The sequence below is a fragment of the Primulina huaijiensis genome, chromosome 7 (genome assembly GCF_012295235.1).
Source record: "Primulina huaijiensis isolate GDHJ02 chromosome 7, ASM1229523v2, whole genome shotgun sequence".
NCBI lineage: Eukaryota > Viridiplantae > Streptophyta > Magnoliopsida > Lamiales > Gesneriaceae > Primulina > Primulina huaijiensis.
The window spans coordinates 13,867,335-13,878,521 of record NC_133312.1 but is presented as its reverse complement, the minus strand read 5'-3'; the positions used below and the strand labels follow the sequence as shown (position 1 = coordinate 13,878,521).

The 11,187-nt window shown below is 38.5% G+C and overlaps 1 pseudogene; it reads right to left on the bottom strand.

Annotated features, from left to right (window-relative positions):
* Positions 1-5,964: 5,964 nt before the first annotated feature.
* LOC140980357 (dirigent protein 10-like) lies at positions 5,965-7,732 on the bottom strand (annotated as a pseudogene).
* Between the last annotated feature and the right edge of the window lie 3,455 nt (positions 7,733-11,187).

The window sequence follows — 11,187 nt, the reverse complement described above, 5'->3', positions numbered from 1 at the left end:
GGGATGAGGTAGGAGAGAGAGCAGAGTTGGGTCCAGAGATTATTCAGCAGACTGTCGATGTAGTAGCCCACATCCGGGACAGGATGGGGACTGCTCAGATTCGACAGAAGAGTTATGCGGACCAGCGGAGGAGAGATTTAGAGTTCGCCGTGGGCGACCATGTCTTTTGTGAAAGTGGCACCTATGAAGGGTGTCATGCGATTTGGGAAGAAAGAGAAGCTCAGTCCGAGATTAATTGGACCATTTGAGATCCTCGACAGAGTTGGGACGCTAGCTTATCGTGTTGCTCTTCCGCCGATCTGGTCGGAGTGCACAATGTGTTCCACGTCTCTATGCTGAGGAAGTATATGGCCAATCCTTCGCATGTCCTGAACTTTTAGCCGTTACAGCTTACTCCGAACCTGTCTTACGAGGAGAGACCAGTACAGATCCTAGACAGACAGGAGAAGAAGCTTCGGAACAAGCTGGTTAAGCGAGTTAAAGTCAAGTGGCTTAACCATTCAGAGGAGGAAGCGACGGAGGAGGCTGAGCCAGAGATGAGGAGTCGGGACCCCGAGTTATTTGGTGAGTTTTAATTTCGAGGACGAAATTTCTTTTAAGGGGGGAAGAATTGTAGAACCCGTAAATTTGACTACGTATAAGCCATGCATAATTCTAGTATTTAAATTAAAATGATTTTATTGCATGAATATTTAAATCATTTTCTTTAAATTTATTTATTTCATGTGGTAGTTTAATTATTAGCTTTTCAGTTAATTAAGTGAAGCCGGACTGGAGTTAGAGTAAAGAGATAAATTTTGATATTTAGAAAATATTCCTAGAATTTATTTAAGTTAAATAATAAGGGAATTTAATGTAAAAGAAGGTTTAAGGAATTATCTAAATAAGTTGAGATAAGTAGTAAATAAAGTTCAATAATTAATTTCTTAATTCCCTAAAATATTTAATGGGTAGATAAAACACTAGAGATTTAAAATTCAATAATTAAGAAATATTTTCCCTTATTTCACTTAAGATTTTCGGCACCCTCTCTATTTAATTTAAGAATAGTTGTCAATCCGATTATTTAATATATTTCCTTATCCATTTTCTTGGGAGATAATTCCATCGCATTTAATCATCAATAATTAATATTTAAACAATTTCCCTACTCTATTTTACTTAATAAAATCGGCCCTCCTCTAATTTTAAAATATTTCATTAGTTTGACAATTTATCTTCTAATTATCTTACCATAACTTTTTCTAGGTAGATAATCCCTCAACTTTTAAATCACCAACAATTAAATAATTAAGCATTTTTTTTTTCTACCTTATTTTGATTGAAATTTTCGGCCATCACCCTTGATAGACTCAAAAGATTTGGCAACTCATTCCTTGATTCACTTCCTTAATCTTTTTCTAGGAAAATATTCTTCCCACTTTTAAATCACTATCAAATAATTAATTAATCACTATTTCTCCATTGTGCCTAGACATTATGATCGACCAAATGCATCCTCATCCACCCCAAAAATCTTTTGATATCAATCTTTTAACAAACTCATAGATAGCAAGATTTATTCTTCCTTTGATCTTGCAAATTCCCACTTTTCATCTAGCCATTCCCTCCCCCTCCTCTTCACCGAAACCTGAGAGAAAATCAGAGGAAATTTCAGTGTAAAAACCATGAGAAATCTGAGAGAAATAAGAGAGAAAAAAAATAAGAAACAAGAGAAGCCACCTCGTCTCCGTCGCGCCACGTCGTCGTAATCGTTTGTTTTCTTTCAAAACAAACCAAGGCATGTTTATTTTTCATTCACTCCTCAATCAAACCATATACTGAAATTTTTACATCACATGTTCATGATATTAATCACCAAAACCGAAAATCTTTTCAGCACCATTCGAAAATGCATGTACAGAATTTTCTGGTTTCTTTCATGCTTCACGGGTTCGGGTTTGTTTCTGTTATTTCAGGTGTTGGCTCGTGTCCAGGCTCCCAAGGCTGCATCTAGTCATGTACTAGGATGTATTAAGACCAGGTTGGTCCATTAGTTCAAGCCCCATGCATGCTGAAAATCAGAAACGACAGCAACTTCCCTAAGCATGTCCCTTTTGCATTCGATTTTTGGTCTTGCTGTCAAAGGAGATGCTTTCAGATCTTGGCTGCCCTATGGGCTATAGCCATGATTAGAACCTCTCCTTGGCATGTCTAGGATGTGACCAAGATGCCCTTTCATGGCTTGGTTCACGACCCAATCGGTTTTTAAAACAAACACCACAAATGTCCCTCGGTTTCATTTTTCTGTTTGTGTGAGTGAGTTTCGACTTCTATGGTGTTGGGTGGATCTTGGTTGGCCTCTGGCCCTTAGCCCTAATTCACACCATACCTCTTGATGTCTAGATCATGCCGTGGTCAATCAAATGGCCACTGGAAGGGTCCATGACAGCAAGAACAATTGCATCACCCCACGCGCAGATTTGGTGGTCTCGGGTGGGACGAGCGGCGCATTATGGTGAGGTGCGAATTGTGGCTGGCCTAGGGCCCTTAGCCATGGTTCAATCCATCCCTTAGGATGTTGGGAAGAGGCTATGGTCAGTGGTTCAAGCCCCAATGGCCATTAGCCTCGAAAACGACGCAAGGAAACAAAAGCGCTGCTGCTGTATTTTTGGACAGCAAGTTGGTGCTTCGGTTCAGAGGCTCGTTTGAGTTCTTGGTTGGCTTTTAGCCTATGGTATTGGACTGGACAGTGCCTCATCAAGTTAGGAAGGTAATTTTTTGGCCGTTTGTGATTCGGATCATTTTAGAGGTCGTACGAGAATTTACGGTACAATGTGCCAAAGTGACTCTCGAAAGAGCGTTTCATGTTTTGGCCTCCTTTCACCAAGATTTCGACTTGTACCATTTTAGGGGCATTATTTCATCATTTTAGACGTATTTTAATCATGACTAAATGATGGTTCGGGTTGGCACGGAGTCATGGTTAAATACTAAGTTAGTTGGGCGTAAATGTCTAATTTTTGGAGTCAATTACATAGTTTGGTCAAATAAATCATTTGCATATTTTTCATGTTAGATGTTAGTCGCAGTGAGCCTGGGAGCGATCCAACCCAATCAGTAAAATTTTTACAGGATATTTAATGATGTTCTTTAATTATATTACGTGCAAAATATTCATTTTAAGATTTATGCGATATTGCTTGTGGTCACTTTACTATCATGGGATTATTATTTCACCCGGTCGTCAGTTACTGGTCAGTTAAGTTTTGTACCACCCAGTATATTGTGACATTAATCTGATCAGACGATTAGTATTTCACCCGGTCTTCAGTTCAGTTCATTTCAGTTCAGGGGCCACTTGCGTAGACCATAATCTCACCAGAAAATTATTACTAGCTATTTCATTAAAGGGCTCTACGGGACAAACATTTCACTTACTACTTTCAGTTCAGTTATGCACGTAATATTAATTATTCCTGATACGATTTCAGTTCAGTGTTGCACACGTTACAATTAGTCATGACATGATATTTTCCTTCGCATGTGATTTTATTATTATTATTTGTTATTTACGATATATGCATGCTGAGTCTTTAGACTCAATAGACTTGATTGTTGTAGGTACTGATGAGTTCAGGACCGAGGGCGGGGACCAGTGAGCCATCGAGGGTCAGCAGTAGTGGAATCCGAGGACCTCATTTTCAGCATTTACTAATTTTAGGCTCAAACATTTTCCCGTTGATTGGATTATTTTTAATTATTATTTTGCAAACAAACATTTACTTCCGCTGCTATTTTGAATATCAAACTTTATTTATTAGTTTATTTAGGAATGAGGCATTTTAATTAGTTAAAGAGAAAATTTCAAATTTTTTCGTAAATTTTCAAGTACGAATATAGAGGCCTCTACAATAATAATTTAAACAAAACTCAAAACATAAAAGTTATAGCCTTATGTCTTATCTTCTAATGGAAGTGGCCTCACATCATTTGGATCAATAAACAAAACATTATGCTAAAAACCACAACTACTGTCATAATTTTCATACCGTTTCTGCACTTCCATTACCTATTGGGCTCAATATCAACTTTATATTCTACCCATTCATTCTATATCATTCATGACCATTCATATCATAACTTGAAGCTATAAACCATCACCATGACATCACATATCCCAAACGATCATCATAATAAACCATAAAAGGAATAATGAACATTCTTAATCATAATCATTATCTTACATCAGAAGCATACGAATGTCTGGGCGTTACAGCCACAGCCCATTGACGAGAGTTGCTGACGCCCCGCCCCAGGTACTTGGTGTAGCTAAGACTGATTAGTCGACCACATGATGGTACGATTACAGCTAGTCACTTTCAAGGATCAAACGTCACCCAAAAATGATATATGATGATGAAAAGCTTTACGATTTAATGATTTATTAAATGATATATGATTACGAGATTTTACGCGAGCTTATTTTATAAAAGATTTATTTTAAAAGCTGCATGTGCATGTATATATATTATTTGTTACGTATGCTTAGACTGTGATGAGTCATTAGACTCACTAGGTTTAGATGGTCGCAGGTGATAATGATTTTGAGGGTGGTGCTGACGCTTGAGTGGATCTGGTCCGACAGTACACTCCCGATTGACTTTTATTTTCCGCACATCTTAGTATTTAAAATTTTAAAGCAAAGATTTTGAAGATTATTTATTTAAAAATTTTATGCTTTATTTTAAAGTTTAGTTTTTGATTATATTACAATTGACGATTTATCGATTTTTATGCATTTAATATTTTTAAATGTTGAGTTATTTTTAAATGAGGAATTCTAATTTCATGGTTTACGATTGTAAAAATTAAATAAAATAAAAATTCCCTAGAATTTTAAAGTATGGGACGTTTCACTTTATATACTCGTATACTAATATGAGTATATGGACTATTTCTAGCTCTTATGATTTGAATGCACATCCATTTTTCGAGCCTCGTTGTTATCAACTATATTTAATTAAACGCGAGGTTGAATCATATTGTTATTTTATTGTGATCTTGCAATTCGAAGGATGAAGAAAATAAAAGAATATTGTTTGTCCAATTATCCCTAAAGAATTATTATGTGGCTTTTTAATTTTTTATCTGGAACTAATAAATTGAGTTCATATATACATTTTCAATGCCATTATTAATATTAGCCCTTTCAGTCATCCAAAGAATAAATAGACATTCCCTGAGAAATGGGACTACGAGCAATAAAATCCACTCAATCTTCTCTGTCATTAAAGAATCATATTTAAAAAAAATACGATGCTTTTGCTTTTGCATGTCCAAATTGAATACTTTAGGGACTAAATCGGCACATGAACATAACGATGGGCTAAACCGGGAATAGACCGAAACCATAGGGACCGTTTGGGTATTACCCTCAAAACTCACAACTTAATTTTGTTCATGTGTACAAATATTTAATGACCATAAATTGTTTATATTTAAAAATCAGATACATTATTTTCAGAAAAACTTAAATTGGGTGCGCTTGATGATTATGTATTTTTATTTGAGAGATGATAGTATAAAATTATTTTTTAAAAAATAATTTTTTCAAAAGAAAAAAACTTAAATTGGGTGCGCATCGGTAACCTATACCAAAATTTATGTTAAATGAAGGTCGAAATTCCTGTTTTTTCTTGAATTAAGTATGATCAATCATTGTTTATTTTACTATAACTATAATTATAGTTAATAATAACGATACCATTTAATTTTGTATTCAATCTCTACGTCTCCATCTATCGATCGTCTTTCTTACCAAATCAATTATATCTTTTCAACCCAGTAGTTGTATTACCTTGTAAATTTGATATCCAACTCGTGATTTTTTGTTACTTTTATTAAAACGATGAGTGTCAATTTTATTCTTAATTTATTTGATTTTTTTATGTAATTGTGAAAAATTAAATGATTCATGCACAATAATGTCCAAACCCCATGAAACCCAAATCACGACTAATTCACACGAAAAACAAATTAACAATAAAATCTAATAAGCAAGATAAACAGTGATCTCCAGCACCGTCTCCATCCCATCGGTCTCGTGCTGCGTATTCACCGGCAGAACAGTCTTCACCTTCGCAAATCCCTTGGCATCCACGTACTTCCCTGTTCCGCCCATGATCGCGAGATGTGATTCCGCCACAGCTGCACGATGAACGCCGAAAAAGCTCAAAGTGTCGGCATAGCTTCCACTGACGAACATCACGTTGAAAGCCATCGTGAAGCTGCTGCCATCTTGGGAACTGGATAGGTATAGAATCCCTGCGCTTTTCCCACCAGCCCGGATCCCAGTTCGTGCCCTTCTGTTAGTTCGTCGTTGAAGACTGTCATCGTGCCGAACATGAGTTGTTGGAGGGTGGTTCCTGAGGGGAACTGGGCGCTGTTGAGGACGGGGAATCCGGGCATGCCGCCGATGAAGCTGTTCCCGTTGTTCTGCTGTGGGATAGTAATGAAGAGATATGTAAGAGGATATTGATTGTGACTGTTTGTTAAAATGCGTATGAGTGTGTGATTTTGGAATGTAATCTTACGTTGCTCAAGATGTTCGATGAAAATCCGCTAAGACCAGTCAGAAACGGGACGTTGTTGTTGCTGACTATCCCGGCATTGTTGTTATTGGTTGGGATGCCGTTGCTAACCGGGAGGACAGCACCGTTCGGTTTGGCGAAGGGAACCTGCCCACCGACGGCTGGATTTGCCACAATGCCGGTCACCGCTAAGGCTGAGGGATGAGTACCGCCCAAAATGTCGTGCATATAGAATGTAAACGCATGATCGTCCGAGTTTATTGGTACGGCGGCGGCTGCGGCTGGGCTGGCAGAAACTGCAGCACCACCTGGAATTGAGGTTCCAGTGGTGGCACCAACTGGTGTTGAAACTTCAGCGCCACCGGGAATTGAGGTTCCAGCTGGCATGGAACTTCCAGTGGTGGCGCCAACTGGCACAGAGGTCCCAGTGGTGATGGCACCAACTGGTGTTGAAACTTCAGCGCCACCGGGAATTGAGGTTCCTGCTGGCACGGAACTTCCACTAGCGGCGCCAACTGGTACAGTGGTCCCAGTGGTGGTGGTGCTAGGAGACATACTGGGACCTACAACAGGAGCGGCCACGTCTCCTTCATCGAGGAGTCGAGCCGAGGTGGCACAAGATATTGATAGTGCCAAAATGAGTAGGGAAATAATGGGCTTGAGATCAAATGCCATATGATCGCTATTGATGCTATCAGAATTTTGATGAATTTGTGTTGAAAATGTATTCTTGGGCTTGGGTTATATATGAGTCGAAATTAGTGGAGAAAATAGATAGCAAATGGCATTGGCGTTGAGTTGATGAAATGGATTAGGTGCACTGCTTTCGAGTATGGTTTGGTTGTGTGATGGTGTGAAGGTAATTACACAACTAATGCAATTAATTTGAATAAACTATTTCATTCTTATATATTATTAGCTTAGAAATATGATCTTTTAATCCAGCGCCATTAAGTATGAAGTCTCGCAAGTCACAAGACGATCCACAGATTCTTAGGATTCTAAATGGCGAGGGAAGATAATCCACAGATTCTTAATAATGTCATTTACAATAAATATTGATGAGCGGTGGAGACAGGCAGGGATAATAATAATAATTAAGAAATCATATGAATTATTATTATGTAATTAAATAGTGTCAACTCATGTGAATCTTAGATGGGGATTGTTGGGGATCGATGTCGAGTTTAGAGGGGGTGAATAAACTCTTTCCTTTGATAATAGTTTTTGCTAAGGGTGCTAGAATCCTGTTAGAGATTGTAGCTGTTCTTGTTCAAACGTAAGTCCAGCAGGTCACAATAATAAGTGCGGAAACGATCTGATGGAGTAAGGTGAAAATAGTAATAACAGTAGGCAAAAGAACGGTAGTTGTTTCTGGAAGTTCGAAGATAAAATCTTCTACGTCTCCCCTTCTTCTGTTTCCAGAAGGTATCACTAAAAGACTTTGGATTTTACAGTACAACACTCGTACACACCCACTTCAGCAGGATTTATCCTTTGCCTACTGAAACTCTTAGTAACTCAACACAATATAGTTTAATACAACAAGGTTCTGGAAAAGAATCTTTTCCAAATTACAAACTCTTCTTCGAAAATTATCGTAAGGTGTATAGCTTGAAGAGGAGAAGAAACAGCAGTACAAAATGATCTCCAAGGATCATATATAAGATATGAGGCGTGTACTGCTTTTCTTGTAAGTTGAGCTTTGAAAGATAACGATATGTTCGCGGTTGCTCAATGAAATGTTGGATAGATACATTTCCTTTTTAAAATAAAAAGTCTCCGCTAAAATGGTTTGATCCATAAATATATAGAGATAACTTGAGTCCAACGTCTATAATCGAACACGGCTCCTTGACTACTGATGAGAACAGCTTTATTTCCTAAAAAAGATCCTGCATAAAGCTTTCAACAAATCAGTCTTGTTTTATACCAAAACTGGTAAAGCGAATTAAATGACTTCGTACAGCATTGATGGTGCAATTAATGCTTAGTACTAGGTAAAGTAACGGTAACATTTAAGATAGAAACAATCAAGTAAAGGCCGTTAAGTACTAATCTAGTGAAGTTAAGTTCTGCTTCTGATTTCTAAGACTTTGAGTGCTAAGTACTACTTCTGATTTAAGCGAATCTACAGCTACTGCTTTTCATTGACTACCGGTAATTTCTATTCCTACTGGTTTTGGATCTCAGCACCACAGATAAATTAAGTCTAACAATTTCCCCCTTTGCGGTGATGCCAAAACCTAGAGGTTAGTAGCGATGAATAATAAAGCAGATAGCAATTTTCACGAAAATGATTAATAAGTAAATAAACAGTTAAACATGGTTTAAGGCAGTAAGAAATCTTAGTCATCTGTTCCAATATCGCGGAACAAAGGTTCCTCATCCTAAGGATCTTGATTTCTGTAAGATGATTCTGCAGCATGCCCTTCAGTTCTTCCTTCTGTTATCGGTCTGCCTTCTGTTCCCCTTTTTTGGCATCAAGCGCCTGAACTTGAGTAAGTAAGAGATCCACACGTCCAGTAAGGGTAAGAAAGCCAGTTTGCAATATCTTCAGAATCGGGGTTTGACTTGAAACTTGTTCATTCAGAGCCTGAATCTATTGAGATTGAGACTCAATCTGAGTGTTGATAGTTCCGATTTTGGAGTCAGTAGCCGCAATTTGAGTGGAGATGGATTGAAGAGACGAGTCTTGAGCAGAGATAGTAAGAAGAACATCAGTCTGACCGAGCGCGAGGTTATAGTAACTAGCCAAGACATTTTTCCTAAAGATGTCAGATTCAACCTCAAGTTTTGTCAATGATTCTGCCGTGGTAAGGATATAATTCATTGTACGTTTTCTGAAGAATTCGGTGGCACTGACTTCACCAGCATGATTAAAAGATAACTGTTTGACGATTTCGAAAATTCTGTCAACAGTTCGTTTCAGTATATCAATCTCAGATTCAAGATTGAATTGTTTTCTTCTGTGGATGGGATTCTGGCTAGTAATCGTCCTTTGATTTCAGCAACATGCGCAATATGAGCCATTTGAGCGGGTGATTCAGTAGGAAGAACAACTAAGGCAGTAGAAGAAACAAAGTCTGCTGGAGCGGTAGTGATAGCAGTAGACAGTTCAGCAGAAGGTCTATCAGCAGCAGCAGAAGGTTCATCAGCAGCAGAAGGTTCAGAAAAGGTTTTCTCTTCTGGTTGCGTGGCTTCCATGGCCTCCAATTGTTCGACCGCTGGAGTTGGATCATTTTGGATAGCTCTCATTACGGCTTGATGTTCAGTTGAGAAAATCTCCAAATTCGGCAGTGATGGAGATTGGGCAACATTGGATTCTTCCATTGGTTGGTCCGCTGGATGGACTGATTCAACAATTGTGGCTGCGTCTGGTGCAGCAGTGATAGCAACAGTAATAGATTGAACTACTTCATCTACTGAAGCCAGTTCACGAACAGAGATGATAGGAGAGGATTGAGTAGACATCTGGGGAGAGGCAGGAGTACTAGAAACCTTAGCTTCTGAAGGAGCTTTAGTTCTTTTCTCAACTGGCTTAGTTTGATCAATTTCTGGAATGAAGCTGTTCCCGAGCAAGAAGTTGCTCATTCATCATGCTCAAATGGTCAGTAAGAATAAGGATCACATTCTGACCTTGGGCGGCAGTGGGAATCAAGGCATCAAAATTTAACTGAAGAGTCTTCAACATTGATTCCAGCTTCTGATATTTAAGCTGCTCAAAAATGAAGCTTCGCGTTTCATAGCTTCAATCACATTTTCTGTCTTGGCAAGATGAAAAATCTTTCTCTCATTTTTCACCATTTTTCCAAAAACTCCTGGAGTTCTGAAGAATGTGATAGGATGGAATACGCGAGCTTTGTGCCTTTCATCAAAGAAAGTCATTGCTTCATTGGCAGAATTCTCAATTTCTTCCAAATGAAGATCAATACCAGATAGAACAGATGATTTGGCGGCGTTAAATGGTGGTTCATAAATGAGTTTTCCCTTACCTTTATCCGAAGATAAAGCAGGTATCATAGGTCTAAAAGCAGAAGACCCTGCAGTAGGTTCACGAATAACAACTCCAGACAAAGGTCTGAAAATTGAGGCAGTAGACGTAGTAGCAGTAGGGGCAGCAGCTGGTTTAGAGACAGAAGTGACTTTTGGTACAGAAGAAACGGCTTCTCGAAACACTTGTCTCAATGGGACATTGTCTAAATCAGCAAGTGCTGATGTTTTCTTTATTCGAAGCAGAGTGCGAGCTTTCTTCTTACTGGGAGTAGGTGGCAGAGACGGTTGAATAGGAGCAACAGATTCTTCAGACACTGTTTTATCAGAGTCCGTGGAGATAACCACTCTTTTTCTCTTAATCTTCTTCTGAGTTCCTAGAGCCTCAGTTTGCTTATCTCCCACTTCTTTCTTCAGAGAAATGATTTCAACCACAGATGGCTTAGGCCTTAGCGCGAGCACATTGTCAGCATCCGCCATTGTGATGTAAGAGGCGTCCTGTTCAGTAGTAAAGGCAAAACTAGCATCCTTGAGCATTGTGCTGATCTGAACTGCAAAACCAATACTCTTTCGTGAAATCATTTCCTTCATGACCTTGAACAGAAACAGACTCCAATCCACT